At 51.1% G+C, this 10,000-nt stretch overlaps 1 pseudogene; it reads right to left on the bottom strand.

Moving 5' to 3' along the window:
• Nucleotides 1–9,915: 9,915 nt before the first annotated feature.
• LOC143304775 (large subunit ribosomal RNA) overlaps nucleotides 9,916–10,000 on the bottom strand; it is a 2,942-nt pseudogene continuing 2,857 nt past the window's right edge.

Raw genomic sequence — 10,000 nt, 5'->3', positions numbered from 1 at the left:
GTCTGCCAGCGTTCCTGCCACTTCTCTATTGCTTGCCTGGCGATTTCCTTTTCGCTGCTCGCGTCGTCTTGGCCTTTCCCCCATCGGTATTTCCTTGCTCGGGCTTCGATGAGGAGGTCGATCGGGATAGCTCCGGCGATGACTTGGAGGGCCTCTGTTGACGTTGTCCTGTATGCCTTTGTCACTCGGAGGAGTGCCATCCTCTGCGATCTTATTAGTCTGCTCTTCGCCTTACCTTTCAGCAGGTCGCTCCAGCCGGCTGCGGCGTATGTGGTTATCGGTTCGTACAGCCCTTTGTACAAGGTACGCATGGCCGCGTGTCCGAGTCCCCACTTCGCCTTGGCCACTCTCGCGAGGCTGTTGAATAGTTTCTGGCACTTTTTTGTCGTCTCGTGTACATGCCTGTTTATTTTCAGGCCGCTTTCTAGGTACACTCCCAGGTATTTTATAGCCTGTTTCATTTTTATGCTTCTGCCATCGATCTTGATGATCGGTGGTCTCTCCGCATCCAGCTTGCCCTTGACGAGCATCATTTCCGTTTTCTCCGCCGACAGCGTGAGTTTCTTCCTGTCGCACCAGGTAGCAACGCGTGTGACTATATCTTGTCCCTTCTCTTGCAGTTCGGTTCTCGCGTTTCCTGCGACCAGGATCACTATGTCGTCCGCGTACGCGATCGGTTCGCACTCTGTCGCGCTTGTCGTGAGTTCGGCTAGCAGGTCGTCGAATATTAGGTTCCAGAAGCTTGGACCCAGTACCGACCCCTGCGGGCAACCCTTCGTAACGGGCTTGCTGACCATATCATTTTTCCCCGCGATTCGCACGGCTCTGTCCGAAAAGTAGCTTCTCGTCAGTCGATATAGATTGGCGGGGCAGTCTCTTCTCTTCAACTCGTGCATCACGTTGGGCCACCACACGTTATCGAATGCTCCTGATATGTCGAGCGCGATTGCGAGTACGTACTTTTCCTCACTCATTCGCTCGACTATCTCGCGGAATTTTGTGATCGCATCCACTGTGGATCTACCGGGGCGAAAGCCGTACTGCCTGTCCGACGTTAGGGCGTGGTCGTGGAATATAGTTGTCATCCTGGCAGCCATCAGCCTTTCCAGTAACTTGCCCACCATCGATAGTAGGCAAATCGGCCTGTAAGACTTCGGGCTACTCTTATCCCGTTCTGGTCCCTTCGGGATAGTGATGACGTTCCCCAATTTCCAAACCTTCGGGAAGACTCCCCAGGTGAGGCAGCTATTCATGAGCCTGAGGAGTTCCTGATGGATTCCACCCCAGGCGCGTTGGATTACTTCGGCCTCGACTAGGTCAGGTCCAGGACATTTCCCCTTCGTTAGTCGTTTTACGGCGCCACTGAGTTCCTCGTAGCGGAACTCTGGGGTGTCCTCGACGTTCGGGGGGGTTGTACTGTCGCGTCTGATCGCTGTCTGCTCCGGCGTGTCCGCTTCTTCCTCGTCGTCGGGTAGTAGGGCGGACAGCATCGCCGCCGCAGTGGTTCGCCAGTTGGAGGTTTCCCCTTGTGGCGTCCGCAGAGTCGACACTGTTTCTTCCCTTCTTAGCTTGCCCGTGGCCGTTCGGTAGGCAATACCCGAGGGTTCTGCGTTGCCCTCCTTGGTTATAAAGTCTCTCCAGCTGCGTATCTTGGTCCTGGTGATTGCTTTTACGTACTCCTTTCTGATTTCTCTATACCGCAGCTTCTCCTGCTCCCTCGTTGCGGGGTCCCTGGTCCCCTGATATTTCCTCCTTGCCCGATAGACTTCCCTCTTTGCTCGTGTGAGCTCAGGCGTCCACCATGGCACCGATCTGTGATACCATTTTTTCCTCGGAATGGCGGCATCGCAGGCTCTTCTGAGGACTTCCTGCATCTGCTCGGCCATTCGTTCAACCTCGTTCGGCTGCCGGGGGTTTGTCTCTCGGAGTGTCGCCTTTTCCTCTATGATCACTCTTTGAAAGACCTCCCAGTTGGCGTGCCGAGTGTTGTATCTTCTTTCCTGAAGCTGCGGCGGAGTACTTCCCTCGTTAAAATCAAGACGCGTCTCCAGTATTCTGTGATCGCTGGAGGTTCCGTCCTCGTGTACTCTCCATTCCTTCACGAGCGGTATTGCTTCCGGAGTCGCCATAGTCAGGTCTATGTTCGATCGCCCTCTCGTTGTTTCAAATGTGTGTGCCTGTCCCGGTTTGTTGAGGATGTGGAGGTTGTATTGTGCGATGACAGCCTCCAGGGCCTCACCTCTGTCGTCGATGTCCTTGCTGCACCACAGCGGAGATTTGGCGTTGGAGTCCAGGCCAATAATGGCTTTCTTCCCTCTAAGCCTATTCAGTACTTTGTCTAATTGCTCGAGGCCGACTTCGATGTTTTCGGTCGGCGGAAAGTACTGACTGACGAAGTATACCTCCGTCTCTCCATCGCTTACTTGTACACAAGCACAGTGCGTTGTACATAATCCGGCAATTTCGAGCGGCGTTAGCTCCTTCGACTTAACTCCTACTGCTGCCATTGGTGGGTCACCCTTCGAACCCCGACAGGCGATCGAGATTCCTGTTCCGAGTCCGGGTATTTTTCCGTCGATGCTGTATGGCTCTTGCATTAGCAAGATTTCGTCGCCATCAGCTTCCATCTGAGTCCTGATTTCGTGGGGGACAGTTTTGGAACGCTGCATGTTGTGCTGCAGGATCCTTATACCCCTTCTACCCCCGTGTCCTCTTCCATTTTTGCTCGGGGCTTTACTCATACGTAGTTCGGGAGATAATTATTTCTAACGCCTTCTTGTACATAGGGCAGTCTACGTTAGAGGCCGCATGATCGCCTTTTTTCCCTGCCTTCTTGCAGTTGACGCAGCCGGCGTTCTTGTTTTTGTTCGTGCACTCTTTAGTGCTATGTCCGCTTTCCGCGCAATGTGCGCAGATCTCATAGCCCAAGCGGCAGTGTTTTGCCACGTGCCCATAGCCTTGGCACTTGTAACAGCGGCTGACGGCTATGTAATCCCGAGCCCGGCAAGCATTCCACGAGATGAATATCTTGCCAGTTAGTAGTTTATCTCTTACCTGGGGGGGCACTTCCAGTACCCAGTTAGTTTCCTCGGAGTCCTTGCGGCCTGTTCTGAAGCAGAATTTGATGGCTCCGACGTCTTCATCTGTTAGCCTTTCTTGGTTCTGCTTCTTGATGCAGCCCATTATTTCCTTCTCCGGCATTTCCCGTGGAACATCATATAATATTACCCGGGGCAGCCTCCTCTGCGGCGTGCTGGTTTTTAGGCCGGCTTCCTTTAGCTTGGCGTTCTCCGTGAACGCTTTTAGGCCTTCGGGGTTCGCCGTTTCCACGACTAATCCATTCCCGCTGATTTTCTTCACTGCGGTGATCTGGATTCCTCTCTTACGTGGGTTCACCAGCGTGAAGACTGCCTCCCGTGCTTCCTCACTCGTTTTTATCTCGGAGTCTGACGACTCCGGCCGGATTATCACCGCGTTTGTAGGTGGTTTGACCGCGATTTGCCCCACCATACTATTCTTCATTTTGACTTTTTCGGCGTAGGAGGACTGCTTAGGCTCCATCCTTGATTTGACTGCCGTTTCGAGCCGCTTGCTCGTTTGTAGCGTCTTGTTGACGGCACTCAGTATCGCCGTTTCTTTCTTCTCCGCGCCGGTGCTCTGGTCCAACTTCCCGGTGAGGTAGCTGTTGTGGAGTAAGAGTTCTTCCACTATCCCTCGCATGTCCCGGAAATACCGCATGATGGCTGCGGTTTGCTCCTTGTTAACCTTCTTACTTGGGTCCAGACAGAAGGCTAATACGCCCTTCTCTATTTCCCCTGCCTGTGCTCTTAAATCGGACACAGTGCGGGGTTCGTCTGCTGCTACAGGCGATTGCTGCTGCTTCGCCTCTTCCCCTTTTTCTTTCTCCTCTGTTCTCTTCTTTCCCTCCTGAACCGGGCTTTTCCCCTCCACCTTTTGCGTTTTCAGTGGTTGGAGAACCACTCTTGCTTTTGTAGCGGTTGGGGATTGACCCTTCGTAGCCATTCTGATATTTGTAGGTCCCCGCGGCGTATTGTTTTGCGCGCTGAGACACTGGGTCCGACGGCGTAACGGCGGCACTGGTCACGCACTTGTATTTGTATTTGCCCTGCGCTATTCTTCCTCGCGCGCGGGCACTAAGTCCGACGGCGTATTCCTTTTATCTTACTCGCTCGAGCCTGAGTCCCAGCGGCGTATTGTTTTACGCGCCGAGACACTAAGTCCCAGCGGCGTATTGTTTTACGCGCCGAGACACTAAGTCCCAGCGGCGTATTGTTTACGCGCACAGACACTAAGTCCCAGCGGCGTATTGTTTTACGCGCACAGATACTAAGTCCGACGGCGTAACGGCGGCACTAGTCGAGCACTTGTGCTTGCACTGCACCACTATTATTATCTATACGCGCGGGCACTAAGTCCGACGGCGTATTGCTTTTTGCTTTTTTTCTCGCTCGAGACAGAGTCCCAGCGGCGTATTGTTTTACGCGCCGAGACACTAAGTCCCAGCGGCGTATTGTTTTACGCGCACAGACACTAAGTCCCAGCGGCGTATTGTTTTACGCGCACAGATACTAAGTCCGACGGCGTAACGGCGGCACTGGTCGAGCACTTGTGCTTGCACTGCACCACTATTATTATCTATACGCGCGGGCACTAAGTCCGACGGCGTATTGCCTTTTTTTTTTCGCTCGAGACAGAGTCCCAGCGGCGTATTGTTTTACGCGCCGAGACACTAAGTCCCAGCGGCGTATTGTTTAACGCGCACAGACACTAAGTCCCAGCGGCGTATTGTTTTACGCGCACAGACACTAAGTCCGACGGCGTAACGGCGGCACTGGTCAAGCACTTTTGCTTGCACTGCACCACTATTATTATCTATACGCGCGGGCACTAAGTCCGACGGCGTATTGCTTTTTTTCTCGCTCGAGACAGAGTCCCAGCGGCGTATTGTTTTACGCGCCGAGACACTAAGTCCCAGCGGCGTATTGTTTTACGCGCACAGACACTAAGTCCGAAGGCGTAATGGCGGCACTAGTCAAGCACTTGCACTAGCACTTCTCTGTGTTTCAAACTGGATACTTTTGCTGTGTCCTGATGTGTCACTTTACGAACGTGGCACTTAGACCGCAGCGTGTTGCTTTGCGGACGCGGATACACTAAGTACCGCTGCGAGCGGCTTCACGAACACTTGCACTGAGTCCCTCGGCGTATCGCTTTACGAACGCGGACGCTAGTCCCGCGGCGTATTGCTTTACGAACGTTGGCGCGCAGTTACCAAGTAGCCCGTGCGGCGGCGCTGCAGTCGCGCGTCTCAAGATGTCTTCCACTCTGCCCTAACCTCAGCCACGTTTTTCTCTGTCCACTCACGCTTCTATAGAAGCGATCTCCACTGTACTTTATTATTACTTTAATTCCCAAGCACTTTCTCTCCACTTTTGCGTTATTTTCTCGCCCGATTTCTTTGCTTTTCCGCAAGAACTCGAACATTAAGTACGGAGCGACGTGAACGCGTGTTCTCAGTATGCCGCCATCTTGTGGACTAGTCAGTAGATAGGGACAGAGGGAATCTCGTTAATCCATTCATGCGCGTCACTAATTAGATGACGAGGCATTTGGCTAAAACCTGCGATCCTCGATACGAGGACCGTACTTCCGAGGTTTATCCCCCTCGTAGGGACATTAAAATATAACATATTTGCTATGTAACCCAAAGGTTACAGCAAATTTATTCACTATCATGCATGGACGTAACAACAAAATAAATAAATAAATAAATAAATAAATAAATAAAGAAATAAATAATAATTTAAAAAACTGGGTCTGACTTATGTATCTAAAAATATGTTACACAGCTCTATGGAGCTTCTCAATACGTTCAGTACTAATGTTTTGATAGTTTGGCCACCAATACCCATACGCTTGAGGTTACTTTCCGTGGAAGGCGTTATGGCACCACGACTGCCCAAGACCACCGGTATTACTTCTCCCTTGCCGACATTAAATCTTGCCTTTAGGTGTTCGAGGCATGGCCGATATTTGTTGACCTTTTCCTTCTCCGCGCGCGAGAGGTAATCCTTATTCTCATAGCGGACGGTAACGTCGACCACGAGAACCCTTTCCTCGTTTTTAACTACGAGGTCCGGCTTGAAAAGAGCACCTCCCACCCGGAGCGTAGGTTCAACAAAAACTTCATTATTTTTTCGTAGACTTTCGGCAAGGGTCATTTTCGCTTCATCATGCCGCTTTATCCTCAGGCCCTTAGTGTACTGGCACAGCCCGAGTATATGTCCAAGGGTCTCGGGCTGGGCTCGACATTTTCTACAATTGATGTCCAAATTTTTATCGACTCGTGCCAGCACTGTTCTTGTGCCAACAGTGTTGGTCCTGAGTTTAAGCGCATCTATAAATCTTGATGGCTTGAGCAGTTCGCAATCCTTAAGCCACACATTGCCAGCTTTGCTTCTCGAGAAGTCAGGTACGCCCTGCCCCTGACTTCCTAGTTCAGCCCATTGCTTCACATGCCCCGCTTTTAATCTTTTTCGGGCTCTTTCGATATCTTCCACAGAGGCTGGCCAATTGATCCTCAGTGAGTTTGCCATCTTTTTCAATTTCTCATTGTACTTCTCATCAACCAGGCTGGAGACCGCCGGGTCGATCGAGTCCTTTATTTTAATTGCACTTTTTAGGGTGCCAAGTTTGACGATGTGCTCGAACCTCGGCAACCCTAATCCGCCCCAGGATTTGGGGGCATAGAAAAAACCAGTGGCAGTTGAAGGCGTTAGATGGAATATAGCCTTTATTTCCTGCCTGACTTCGCTGTCCAGCAATCTTAAAACGCTGTCACTCGGCGGGCTTACGAGCAGGTTATAAATATATCGGGGAAAGATATGTTTTGTGATCAATTCGAGCTTCTGGCATGGCTTGAGTGAGAGCTTTCTAACTCTCCTCACCACACTCAGAAGCTCGGGAACGATTATGCCACAGTGTATGCCTTTCCAGGGCCCCATTTTGGCGCCTAAGTACCTGAAGGCTTCGTCAGGATCGACTGTTGGGATGGTGTTGTTCCCATGTTTAATTTTTGGTTCTTTGATGAACCAAGTACGCCTTTCTGCGACTACTTGAAATGCCTGGCATTTATCCCTTGAGATGGTCATACCGAGGCCGTTCAGATACTCGTCAAGCACATCCACTTGGCGTTGCGCTTCCCCGATATCGGCGCCGAGCAACACTACGTCGTCAGCAAAAGCCAGGACAGGAATCTTTCTTGTCTCATTTACGTTTATTCCGCTGGTTTGTTGCTCGATCAAATCCAGCAGTGGCTCCAAGCACAGGTTGAATAGCAGCGGTGACAAAGGGTCGCCCTGCTTAACTCCCCTGAGGATCTTAATCTCGACCCCGGTGCTGTTTTTAGATTTTATTGTGGTCTTGCCCTCACTATACATATTCCTGATCAAGTCAGTAATGGGGATCGGCACGCCCTTCCTCCTTAGGCAGGGGACGATTGCCGAGTGGGGCACTGTGTCGAAGGCTTTGGAGATATCCACAATAGTGAATACCCCGCCTTTCTTTTTCTTGCTATAATCCAAGGCAGGGCTCAACAGGTCGATGTTTATTTTACAACCGCTTTCAGCGGTGAATCCTTTCTGCCTTGGATTCAACACAATGCCCCTCCTTATCCTCCCGTCAATTATGGAGGAGAAAATACGGCCGAGAATGGGGCCTATAGTTATAGGCCTCCAATTCTCGACCAGGCTGATCGACTTATTTGGTTTTGGTATTAATGTTGTTCTATTTTCCTTCCATATAGGAGGAAAATAGGAGCAATAAAGTAAGATATTGTACAATATAGTTAAAATGGTGGGCAGGCCAGGGATCAGAAGGTGTTCCTTCTGGAAGCCATCCGGTCCTGCTGCAGCCTTCATTCTTATTCTGCTCAATTTCTCCGCCACATCCTCAACAGCAATTGGCGGGAAGACCTCGCATAAGGAAAGCTCAGAGGCTCTACTTCCTGGGACGGGGGCTTCAACAGGTCCTGTCTGGCCCCATAAATCCTCATAAAGCCTCCTCACTTCCTCGGCATCAGGCAGATCCCTAGCCGGTTGGAGGAAGGCCCGATCATCATTTATTACGGCATCGGCCAACCTCCTTGGATTTTCTGTAAACAACTCCTGGCAACGAGCGTATGAGTATCTTTTTCTAGCATTTCTATTACCTTTTTTCTTTCCTTGGTGACCAATCCTCTTGTTCTTAACTGAACTTGCCCTCTTTTTACTATTAATTTCTTTTATGGCTCCATAGAGCGTGAATTCTAAAAATTCATTTATAGCACTCTCAAGGGCTTCCCTATTTCCCTTGAGAGAGACCCAGATTGTCATCAGTCGAGTGTGGACCCACCTTAAAACAGGTGGCACCTCGACTTGTGTCATTATTGCGGACTCTAGCTGGAGTCTCCACTGTTCATATTCTAGACCGCTGACTCCAGGTTCTTCGAAACACGCATTGCCTGGATCAACGGGATCGCACCCTCCCTCTGTCACCTGAGTGGGCTCTTGGGAACTTGTTTCCTCACCAATCAGCCTCAGCTTTTTACGCTGGTATCTGATTTGTTCGATCGTCTTGCTGGTGAGGATCTCACTGATCATTTTGTTGGGGAATTTGTGGTCTTTATATATCTCCCAAAGTTCCCTCAACTGAGCCAACTCCTCCGCCGTCCATTTTTTCTCAGGGGGGTCCGTTCCCCTCCTTTTGACATTTCTTACGGCAGGGTGCGCATGCCGCTCGTGGGTAGATAGCCCTCTAAGCGTCCCAAAGCTCATGGGGCAGGTTTCGCATCTATATGAACCACTGGGTCCTTGACTTGTTCCTCTACAATGAGGCAGGTGGCATCTGGCCCCATGAAGCTTCGGAAATCCTTTCCCACAGTCTTTGCATCTCCATTGGATGCGGGCTGTCACATGATGTTGCTCCAGGTGCCGCCCTAAGTCTGACAATGACAAAAAGAAAAGGTCGATTTCCCTTTTCTGGCAGACAGGGCAGGCAACCTGGTCACCCACGATCGGTACCATGATGTCAATCGTGTCCGGGGATGAAGCCAAATCGTCAACAGAGGTCCCCTCCAGAGCGGAAGAATCCGCCGCGACGTCTCCGGGACCGAGAGATGCCGCGTCCGAGGCGCTTTCTATGTCTTTATTTACCATGATATTTATTCTATTATTTTCCTCAAACATGCCCAATCGTTAACCTTATTACTGCCAAGTCGTGCCATAGCTAATCAAGGAACGAGTTCCTTTCAGGGAGATAATTCCATACTTCACGATGAAATTCATCGTTAGATCGGCAAGCCGATTTTTTGGTTTCGTCTCTCGCTCCTTCATCGCCGCACTCCATTTGGCCATACTCGGTGTCCGGGGGGATGCGCCCCGCGCTGACACAAATGAGTATGTTACCGGCGGTACCACGAGGAGGTAGGAGTGCGACTTGAGCAAACGGGGCCAAAGCCCCGCCTGCCCCCAAGCAACTATGACTCTTCCATCGTTGGAGACAAGCCGTTTTCCAACGTCCCGCCACCCAACGAGCAAGATCGCTTCGCTCAACCAGCAACCCTCGCGCGGCTCTTCCAGCACACACGTAGGCAAGCCATGCCACCTTCCAGCTCATCCGCCTAAGTCCCAGCGGCGTATCGTTTTTGGGCGAACGCGGCTAAGGGCCAGCGGCATATTACTTTCTGGCGCGCACAGCCAAGTCCCAGCGGCGTATTGCTTTTCGAGCACGCGCGGCAAAGTGCCAGCGGCGTATTGCTTTCTTTTATAACGTCACTAGTCAGATGACGAGGCTGCTGTTCACCTTTTCCGTTTCGTGTAGCACGAATTCGGCTTAAAAAAAAAAAAAAATATGGCGATGCGCCGCCAAGACCGGCCGCACCTCGCTATATAGCAAGCGCGACCAAGTCCAAGCGACACACCGCCCTTGTAACGTCACTAAT

The sequence above is a fragment of the Bombus vancouverensis genome, unplaced genomic scaffold, assembly GCF_051014615.1.
Source record: "Bombus vancouverensis nearcticus unplaced genomic scaffold, iyBomVanc1_principal scaffold0054, whole genome shotgun sequence".
NCBI classification, from domain to species: Eukaryota; Metazoa; Arthropoda; class Insecta; order Hymenoptera; family Apidae; genus Bombus; species Bombus vancouverensis.
This window is presented reverse-complemented; position numbering and strand designations above follow the sequence as displayed.